General features: G+C 39.5%; 1 pseudogene; it reads right to left on the bottom strand.

The window, feature by feature from the left end:
* Window positions 1–3,998: 3,998 nt before the first annotated feature.
* On the bottom strand, window positions 3,999–10,559 carry LOC108178686 (keratin, type I cytoskeletal 19 pseudogene; annotated as a pseudogene).
* Window positions 10,560–10,988: the final 429 nt, after the last annotated feature.

Raw genomic sequence — 10,988 nt, 5'->3', positions numbered from 1 at the left:
ACAGTAGTACTCTAGACTTTTTCATCTTTTTTTTTTCTTTCTTACAGCAGTGGGAAATAATGACTCATTTTGCTGTTGCTGATATGTTATATTCTATAATATATGGTAAATAGCCAGAAGAAGGTACCTGGTATCTCAGAAGAAAAGGCTTTTGGAACTTCTTAGACCTTAGTCTCTCCAATAGCCTTCATATCTATCCCCTTTTGACTATGGAAAAACCAGGTCACACTTTCTCCAGTACTACTCTCAATATTTTTTAATGGGGGGAAGTTCAATAGTGTCAAAGTACAACTAGCTTGTAATCAGTTTTGGTAACTCAGGCTTTGGGATCCTTAAGTAAATTCTTGGAACTTTGGTTTCCAGGGCATAATAATTTCTTTCCTGCAAAACTGTCACCATTAATCAAGGATAATACATTTGAGGCATTTCCTACCATAACTACCCCTCCTCTCCACTTCTGAGTATCCAGCACAGCCCTTTACACAAATTAGGTACTTAGTAAAGGTTTGGGAGGAAAAAAGACAATGTAGTTTTGTACCAGATGCTACCAATAAAGATGGGAAATTCAAGTGCAACAGTAGCTTTAAAACAAAGCTTTAAGGCTAAAAAGGCAGTTGGGACTAGACATCACACAGAGGTGATAGTTGAAGTTGTGTGCATGGATGATATTTCCAAAAGAAAATACAGAGAAAGGAGAAATGAATTAAAAAACAGAATATTGAGTACTTAGAAAAGAAGCCTGCTGCAAAGGGCTTCCTGAGAAAAAGTGGCTAAAGCCAAGAAAGAGAGCTGGAAACCCAGGGTTGCTCAATCTCCGCACTATTGGCATTTGAAGACACATCATTCTTTGTGGTGGTGGCCTACCCTGTGCATTGTAGAATGTTTGACAGTAGTACTCCCCATATGCCCCACCAGGTGTTATACTCCAAAACATTTTACAACATTGCCAAATGTTCCTAGGGGAGGGGAGAATCCCTAGTTGAGAAACTTTGATCTATCCCTAATCCTCCAAACTTACTTCTTACCTTGTCTTCTACATCTCAGTGAATGTTATGCCCTTCCTTCAGTTAAACAAGTCAAACATTGAAGTCTTTATTTAATATTTTGTTATTTCTAAAAGTAAATGAAATAACATTTTCACTTTATTTTTATGTAGGTCTCTAAATCTGCAAGATTAAAGACATTGATAGTAATATTTGAAATTTATTGTTCAATAAATTAAGAGAAATACATGTTAATTTTGATAAAGTGATGGGAACTAAAATTTTATCAACTACAGGTTGGTTTGACTTATGGTAAACATCTGACTTCAGGTGAAAACAGCCTCAACTTAGAACTGCTGCTGTCAACCTAGACTGTTAATACTACAACTCGATTTATTTTTATTTCTGGAAAATATTCACAGTATAAATTGTAAAGTAACATCTTAATCACTTTTAAGTATTATCAGAGTGTTAAATATAAGCATATTGTTGTAAAACCAACCATCAGAACTTTTTAGTAACTATTAAATAAAACTGCATTTCCTCCTCCCCATTAGATCCCTGGAAACCACTAATATACTCACAACTATATTTTTGTATGCTTCTTATTTTTTAAAGATTTACTTATTTATTTATTTGAGAGGCAGAGTTACAGACAGAGGGAGAGACAGAGATCTACTATCTGCTGTTTCACTCTCCAAATGGCCGCAACGGCCGGAGCTGGGCAAATCTGAAGCCAGGAGTCAGGAGCTTCCTCTGGTCTTCCATGCGAGTACAGGGGTCCAAGTGCTTGGGTCATCTTCTACTGCTTTCCTAAGCCATAGCAGAGAGCTGGATTGGAAGAGGAACAGCCAAAACTCCAACCTGGCGCCCATATGGGATGCTAGCATCACAGGAGGAGGCTTAACCCACTGTGCCACAGTGCCAGCCCTTATTTATTCTTGTTAAATTTGAAAGGAGGCTGTATCTCTTCTGAAAAACAATGGATTTGATGGTCCTGTGCATGCTAATTTATTTTTCCAGCATCTGTGTGTTTTAAGTAAGTAGTAAATGATAATTTCCCTTTAATATTATTTTGCTGTGTGTTAATATAATATTGTGCACTACTAGCACAAATAAATAAATAAATAAATAAATTGTCATTATTAGCAGCAAAAAAAATCCTTCCAGGTTTCCAAATATTTTTTTCTCAGTCATCTTCTCCAAATTAAGCTTTTTTCCCCTAAAAAAGAGTTATTACTTAACCTCATCTGATTCTCCAGAGTGGCAAGAACCCAAGTACTTGGGCAGTCATCTGCTGTCTCCTAAGTGCATTACTGCCTCTCAAGTGCATTAGCAGGGATCTGCACTGAAAGAGGAATAACTGGTCTCAAACCAGCACTCCAATATTGGAAATTGGTGTCCTAAGCTGTGACTTAACCCTTTGTACCATAATGCCCATCCCCTAAGCTTTTTTCCATCAGTGAACCAGCTGAATGTGAATCATATAACCAGAAGAGAGCACTCTTAGCTTGGACTGTCAAGCCAGATTTGCAAAGTGCTATAGATCTGCATTTCTTTTATAATGTACAGTGCTCAAAGGATGAAAACAGAGAACAGAACAAAACTCATTTCTGAGTGATAGTAACCTGTGTTTATTTATTTTTTAATTAGGAAATTAGCTGATTTGTTTTTATTTCTTTTGGAAATCAGTTTTTCATCTCAAATCCAGGAATGTTCCTTTCCCATTTGTAAATACAAAAGGCATCTATGTTCATAATTTTTAGCTACCAATATAAAGATAAGAACTACGGTGTTACTTTAGCACTCTCATGAAAAGAGAAACCAGTCTTTGTTGTTTTTTGACTTAATGAAATCATTTAGCAGTTTTCTCCATATAATTCATTCTGTCTTCCCACTTCTTAATCTCTTTAAAAATATTTATTTATTTGAAAGGCAGAGTTACAAAATTGAGAGGAACACACACACACACACACACACAGAGGTATCTTCTGTTTGCTGGTTCACTCACCAAATGACCACAATGGCCAGGACTAGGCCAAACCGAAACCAAGAGCCAAGAGCTTCTTCCAGGTCTCCCACATGGGTGTAGGGGCCCAAGCATTTAGGCCATCTTCAGCTGCTTTTCCCAGGCATGTTAGCAGGGAGGGGAGTTGAACCAGTACCTGTATTAGATGGGAGTGTCAGTGGCTTTACTAGTTACACAACAGCACCAACTCCTTTTTAAAATATTTTTAATATCTGCATTCAATCCTAGTGCCTGAATACCATAATTTTTGTTTAGTTTTCAGAAGATGGGTATTTGTGGACATAGGCTATTTCAAAAATTTTTGTTGAAAATTAATTAATTATAATAAAAATTCATCTTTTATAATGTACAATTAAATGTCTTAAGTATATTTACTAAGTTGTTGATCCACCACCACTGTTTAATCACAGAATATTTCCATCATTTCAAAAAGAAACTATGTACCTGGAAATAATTCACAATACCCCCTGGCCCCCTCATCCCTGACCACCACTACTACACTGTCTCTATGGATTTGTCCATACTGGAGATTTCATATAATTCTAATCATACAATATGTTGTCTTATGCCTTTGGTTTAAGCATAGTATTTTTGACTCATGATGCTTTACCATGTATCAGTTGGCAATTCCTTTTTATTTATTTTATTTTAAATTATGTTTAAAAAACCTTTTGAAATTTACCTCTGTCTCCATGGTCTACATTAGCAAGAACCTGGGATTAGGAGCCAGAGACAGTAATCAAACTCAGGTCCTCAAATGTGAGAAGAAGGCACAAACACTCTTGCTCCATCGTAATTGTTTTTAAGTGCATAGTGCACATTATTTTGCAGCCAATATTCAGAACTCTTGATCTTGTATAAACTGAAACTCTATATCTATTATTGGCAAGTCAGGGGAAGAGCCCAGGGTAAATGTCCCTCCCCTCCCAATGCCCTTACCTAGGGGATTCTCTAAGCAGAAGGCCAGAATTCAGGAGTCTGCCAACTCAGAGGACCTTGGAGCTAGGCAGGTTATTATAGCGGGCATCCTGGCCCTCCAGTAGGTGGCAATCTCCTGCTTCAGCAGCACTTGAAGTCCATGAGCTGCTGGTACTCCTGGTTCTGCTACTCAGGGTTAATATGCCCATCCCTCAGCTGGGCTTCCATACTGCTGATCAGCGCCTAGATCTGCCCCAGCTATGCCATGAAGTGGGCCTCTGTCTCTGCCAGGGTGCCTTATAGGCTTGCTCTCATGCTGAGCTACAACTACAGCTCCATCTTAAGACTCTGGAGGGAACAAGGCAGGTAACTGACATTGGACCTGCTTATTTGGAATTGCTCTGTGTGGCCAGCCACCTCTCAATTCAACTCCTTTGGCTGGCTGGTGAACCAGGCTTTGGCATCCTTCTGGTTCTTCTCAGTCATGACCTCATATTATATTCTCATTTACTCAGGATCTTCATTAGGTCAATATCTGAAGCAGAACCCATCTCCACATTGACCTGGGCACCCACCTGGCCCCTTAGGGCGGTGATTTACTCACCGTTGCTCCTTTTGTGGAAGGTCAGCTCCTCCTTCAGCTCTTCAATCTGCATCTTCAAGTCAGTCCAAGGCAGAGTCAGTTCATCCAATACCCAGCGCAGGCCAGTGATATCGGCCTTCATGCTCAAATGCAGGGCTTGCTCCATCTCAATCTTGGTTCAGACGTTATTCAAAGCTATATACAGGGCGTTCAGGAGTTCTCAATCGTGGCACCAAGAATCATGTCCTGCATGTCCTCAATATCCTTGAAGTAGTGTCTGTGTACTCTGGAGTGCCCAGATATCAGCTTTGGGTACTAGTCATGAATGTTCACCTACAGCTCAGTGTTGACATGCTCCTGGGCACTCACCTTGTACAGGCAGGAGGCCAGGCAGTCATTGAAGTTGTGCATAGTGATCAATCTTCTCATTACCAGCAAGCAACCTGTCAGACCCAGCCAAGGTGCCTGCACTGCCACGGTCATCCCTGAAGGATAATGAGGACATGAAGTAAGCAGAGTACACAGAAATGCTGTGGCCACCTGAGCCCCCATGGAAGCTGGGAGTATTGAAGGAGCCCTCAGGTCCAAAGTTCACAGAGCCGATGCCCAGCCCTCAAAAAAGACATTGTGACAGAGGCAGAGAGAGAGAGAGAGAGAGAGAGAGAGAGAATCCATCCACTGATTTACTCCCCAAGTGGCTGAAACAGGGCTGGGCCTGGCTGAAGCCAGGAGCCAGGAGCTTCATCGGGGTCTCCCATGTAAGTGCAGGGTCCCCAGGACTTGGGCCATCTTCCACTGCTTTCCCAGGCGCATTTATCAGGGAGCTGGATCATAATTGGAGCATCCAGAACTTGAACTGGTTTAGATTTGTTTGATCCATTGAGTTTGTTAATGTTTTTATGTGGTGTAAAATACAAGTCCAGTTTCATTTTTGCCTGCTGAAATCCAGTTTTCTCAATACAGTTGGTATAAACCTTTCTATCCCCATTGAGTGGTCTTGTCACACTTGCCAAAAATCATTTGCCCATATGGGCAAGTGTTTATTTCTGTGTCCTCTATTTCATTCATGTGAATATTGGTCTTTATGTCAGTATGGTACTATTTTAATTTTTTGGTTATTATATCCTTGTAATAAGCATTTTTAAAAAATATTTATTTATTTGGACAGCAGAATTACAACTGAAAGGAACAAAGAGCTTCCATCTGCTGGTTCACATCCCAAATGACCAGAGTGGCTGGGGCTGGTCCAGGTCAAAATCAGGACCAGGAGCTTTATCTGTGTCTCCCACATGAGTAGCAGGTGCCCATTCACTTGGTCCATCTTCTGCTGTTTTCCCAGGCATATTAGCATGGAGCTGGATTAGAAGTGAAGCAGCCAGGACTTGAACTGATCCTTATAGGGGATTCCAGAGTTACAGGCAGTGGGTTAACTTTCTGGGCCACAATGCCAGCTCCTACAAAATAAGCTTTTATCTTTTTAAGGTTTTATTTATTTATTTGAAAGACTTACAGAGATACAGGGACACACACACACCAAGGGGGGGGGAGGAAGGGGGGGAAGGGAGAGGGAGAGGGAGAGGGGAGAGGGAGAGGGAGGGGAGAGAGGGAAAGGGAGAGGGAGAGGGAGAGGGAGAGAAAATCTTTCATCTGCTGGTTCATTCCCCAAATGACAGCAACTGGCCAAAGCCAGGAGCCAGGAGCTTCTTCTGAGTGTCTCACGTGAATGTAGGGGCCCAAGTACTAGCATCATCCTCTGCTGTTTTTCCACGCTCATTAGCAGGGAGCTGGATTGGAAGTGGAGTAGCCGGGACATGAACCAGTGCCCATATGGGATGCTGGTGCTGCAGGCAGCAGCTTTATCTCCTATGTCTCAATGCCAGCCCAGTAATAAGCTTTGAAATCAGGAAGTAGAGACCTCTAACTTTTCTTAAAAATATTTATTTATTTATTTGAAAGGCAGAGTTGCAAAGAGGCAGAGGCAGAGAGAGAGAGAGAGAGAGAGAGAGAGCGCTCTTCCATTGACTGGTTCACTCCCCAAATGACCATAAAGGTTGGAGTTGGGCTGATCTGAAGCCAGGAGCCAGGAGCTTCTTCCAGGTTTCCCACATGGGCTCAGGGGCTGAAGGACTTGGGCCATCTTCCACTGCTTTCCCAGGCCATAGCAGAGAGCTGGGTTGGGGGTGGAGCAGCTGGGACTTGAGCCTCCGCCCATATGAGATATCAGCACTGGAGCTTGCAGCTTTACCAGCTAAGCCACAGCACCCGCCCTGAGATCTCTAACTTTGACCTCTTCCAAATACCTTTTTTTTTTTAAGAACTATGTAATTTTTTTTAACTAAATATTTTATTTATTATTTTTTAGATAACATATTTTTAATTTACATTATGGCCAAAGGCTCAATGTTCCATTTGAATAAAGAGTCCAATAGGGGCCCGTGCTGTGGTGTAGCAGTGCCGGCATCCCATGTGGACTCCAATTCAAGTCCTGGCTCAAGTGCCAGATCCTCCACTTCCCATTGAACTCTCTTCTGTGGCCTGGGAAAGCAGTGGAAGATGGTCCAAGTTCTTAGGCCCCTGCACCTGCGTGGGAGACCTGGAAGAAGTTCCTGGTGCCTGACTTCAGGTTGGCCCTGCTCTGGCTATTGCGACCATTTGAGGGGTGAACCAGAGGATGGAAGCCCTCTTCCTTTCTCTCTGCATCTACCTCTCTGTAACTATGCATTTCAAATAAAATAAATATATTTTTAAAAAGAGTTCAACAAATAAAATGTAAGAAGTCCATAGTTTGAGCAGGAAAAAAGACAAGGGCTATAAACAACAATCGAATGAAAAGATGCTCAACTTTATTCATATATATTTCAAAATAGTCACACAATCATTAAAACTACAGTAATATATAATCCTATTAATTTGACAAATATTTAAATCAAAATTGGACAAAATAATGCATTTGCAGCAAATTTGATATGCATAGGTGTTTCTTTTTCATTCTTATTTATTTATTTATTTTTTAAAAATTCAAATCCTACATATAAGAGAGAACATGTGGTATTTTATCTTCCCGTTTCTGGCTTATGTCACTCAAGCGGTCAAGATTGTTTTGGTTATTCACAGTCCTTTGAAATCTGATTTGAATTTTAGAACAGATTTTTTAAAATTTCTGCAAAAAATAGCACCGTTTTTCTAAAAAGTTATATACGTGGGGACTGCATTGAATCTGTAAATCACTTTTGGTAGCACTGACCTCTTAACAGTTTTATGTTTCCCAAGACATGAACATAAGGTATCTTTCATTTGTTTGTGTCTTTACTTTGTTTCAGCAATATTTTATAACTTTAAGTGTACAAGTTTTTCTCTCCTTGGTTAAGTTTATTCTTTTTTTTTTTTTTAAGATTTATTGATTTATTTGAAAGTCAGAGTTACACAGAGAGAAGAGAGGCAGGGAGAGAGAGAGGTCTTCCCTCCGCACTCCCCAGATGGTCTCAACGGCTGAAGCTGTACCAATCTGAAGCCATGCAGGTGCAGGGGCCCAAGGACTTGGGCCATCTTCTACTGATTTTCCAGGCCATAGCAGAGAGATGGATTGAAAGAGGAGCAGCCAGGACTAGAACATATGGGAATATGGGATGCCGGCACTTCAGGTCAGGGCGTTAACCCGCTGCGCCACAGTGCCAGCCCCAGTTAAGTTTATTCTTAAGTATTTTATGATTCTTACTGCTATTGTGAATGGAATGGCCTTTTAAAATTATTTTTCAAAATATTTACCATCTTGATTTTTTAAAACATTTTAAAAATTTATTTTTATTTAATTTGAAAGGGAAAGAAGAGAGATCTCCCATCCACTGGGTTACTCTTAAATGCCCACAAAAACCAAGGTTAGGCTAGGCCAAAGTCAGAAGCTAGAATCTCAATCCAGGTATCCTACACAGGTGTCAGGGAACACACTATTTGAACCATAATCTGCTGCCTCCTGGGGTGGGCATTAACAAATAGCTGGAATTGGGAAAGGAGCCAGGACTCCAATACAGGCACTTTGATATTCGATACATATGCCTCAAATGTTATCTTTTTAAAAAATATTTAAATTATAGAATTTTCATGTATTTCATATATACAGATTTAGGAACATAGTGACACTTCTCCTCTACCCTCCCTCCTGCCCATGCTCCAAACTTTCCTCCACCTCCCTCTCAAATTCCCACTCTTAATTATTACAAAGATCTATTTTCAGTTTACTTAATGAGCATATAGTTAACCCTACACTAAGCAAAATAATTCAACAAATAGTATGAAGAAAAAAAAAATCATTCCTCAATGGAAGAGACAGGGCTGTAAAGAATCATCAAATCTCAAAATGTCTATTTCACTCCAATACATTACGTTTCAGGTATGCTATTAGTTACCTCAGCTCAGGGAAAAAATATGGTATCTGTATTTTTGGGACTGTTTTACTTCGCTAGCATAATGGTTTCCAGTTGTGTCCATCTTGTTGCAAAAGACAAGATTTCATTTTTTTTACAGCTAAGTAGTACTCCATAGTGTATATATACCATAATTTCTTTATCCAGTCAACTGTTAATAGCTGGGTTGATTCCATATCTTAGCTATTATGAATTGTGCTGAAACAAAAATAGGGGTATAGAGAACTCTTTCAGATGCTGATTTGTTTCAGTTAGGGTAAATTCCCAGTATTGGGATGGCTGGATCATGTGGTAGGTTTATATTCAGATTTCTGAGGTATCATCATACTGACTTCCACAGTGGTTGCACCAGTTTACATTCCTACCAGGGTACCTTTTTCCCCATATCTTTACCCACATTTGTAATTTGTTAATTTCTATATGAGAGACATTCTAACTGGAATGAGGTGAAACCTCATTGTGCTTTTGATTTGCATTTCCCTGATGGCTAGTGATCCTGAGCATTTTCTCAATTGTCTGTTGGCCATTTTAATTTCCTCTCTTGAAAAATACCTTTTCAAGTTTTTTTGCCCTTTTCTTAACTGAATTGTTTGTTTTGTTGTTGTTAAGTTCCTTAAGCTCTTTATAGATTTTGTATATAAAAAGAATCATGCTTTTATTAAGTAAACTTTACTCTGTTTATACCCCTCTGGCCATGGGACTATGTCTACTACAGTAAACACATTGAGAGAATTTTCCTAAACGACTCTCAAAGGAACTTTTATATTAGTTATTAAGAGAATACATTGGTTTCTATTTGGTGTGTTATGATTTCAGGCCTCTCTAACAAAGAGCATTAGAATAAAGATTCAGGGGCTGGATCTGTGGCATAGCTGGTAAAGCTTCCACCTTCAGTGTTGGCATTCCATATGGGCTGCTCCACTTCCGATCCAGCCCTCTGCTAAGGCCTGGGAAAGCAGTGGAGGATGCCCTAAGTCTTGGAGATCTGAAAGAAGATCCTGGCTCCTGGATTCGGATCAGCCCACTTCCAGCTGTTGCAGCCATTTGGAGAATGAACCAGTGATCCTATCTCGCTGTTTCTCTCTCTCTCTCTCTCTCCCTCTCTGTAACTTTGCCTCTCATATAAATAAATAAATCTTTTAAAAAAAGGAAATGTCGTCTTCCCTTGCCTTATTTCCAACTGTTATATGGCTTTTATTAACAGTTAAGCAAGTTTTTGGTTTGACATAATTTTGATTGCTCTTTCAACTCTAAAGCCACAATCTCTATTGATATTCAACTACTACAACAGAAAGTTACCAAGTGGTAGAGTTCTCATCTATCGCATAATTTTGTTTCATCTTGCAAATTAGGGAAGCCCCTTGCTTGCTCTGGAGGAATTTCTTTATTTGTTTACTGAGACACTATCCACTTTTGTCACTAAGGGCAATTAAGTATTTCTTCTTAGTGATTTCCTTCCATCTTTTTCCAACTGTACTATAGCTAATAGAAATTCCTATAATGTGTGACATGTTATTATCAGAATTTGCTGTTACATGTCCAGTGTAAATTTCTCCTATTTTAGAATCTCTTCCTTTTTTCAGCCTGCTCTTACATTGCCACATCTCTGGGAATCTTATGGTCATGTTAAGGGAAAGGCAGTTCCTTCCAGAGGAAAAAAAATCCTTGATAATATCTGAAAGAAGTTTATAATTAGCAGTTGGATTTAACATTGGATGGATTTACAAAGTAGTCCTGGAGGAAATGCTTTGAGATTAGAGACACACAGCAAGATCTTAAAAATCACATATTTGTTTCTGAAGCAAGGAGATATTGTATGAATAAAAAATGAATTCCCAAAGAGAATGATGTAATGCTGTGATTTTCACTTTATGTCATGTTACCCAGAAATAAATTCATCCTCAGCAGTGTTTTATCTTTCAGGAATAAAATTCTAGTCATTTTGAAAAAAAAAGTGTGATTGTTTATTTTTGTGATTTATGTATCAGAAAGTGGTTAATTCCGGGTGATAGACATTGTGAATGGTTTTTAATTTCTCCTTTATTTTCTATATT

Source organism: Oryctolagus cuniculus, chromosome X (genome assembly GCF_051225735.1).
Source record: "Oryctolagus cuniculus isolate XC-2025 breed Fujian yellow rabbit chromosome X, ASM5122573v1, whole genome shotgun sequence".
Lineage (NCBI taxonomy): Eukaryota > Metazoa > Chordata > Mammalia > Lagomorpha > Leporidae > Oryctolagus > Oryctolagus cuniculus.
Note: the sequence above shows the minus strand (reverse complement) of the source record. Positions and strands in the feature narration are given on the sequence as shown.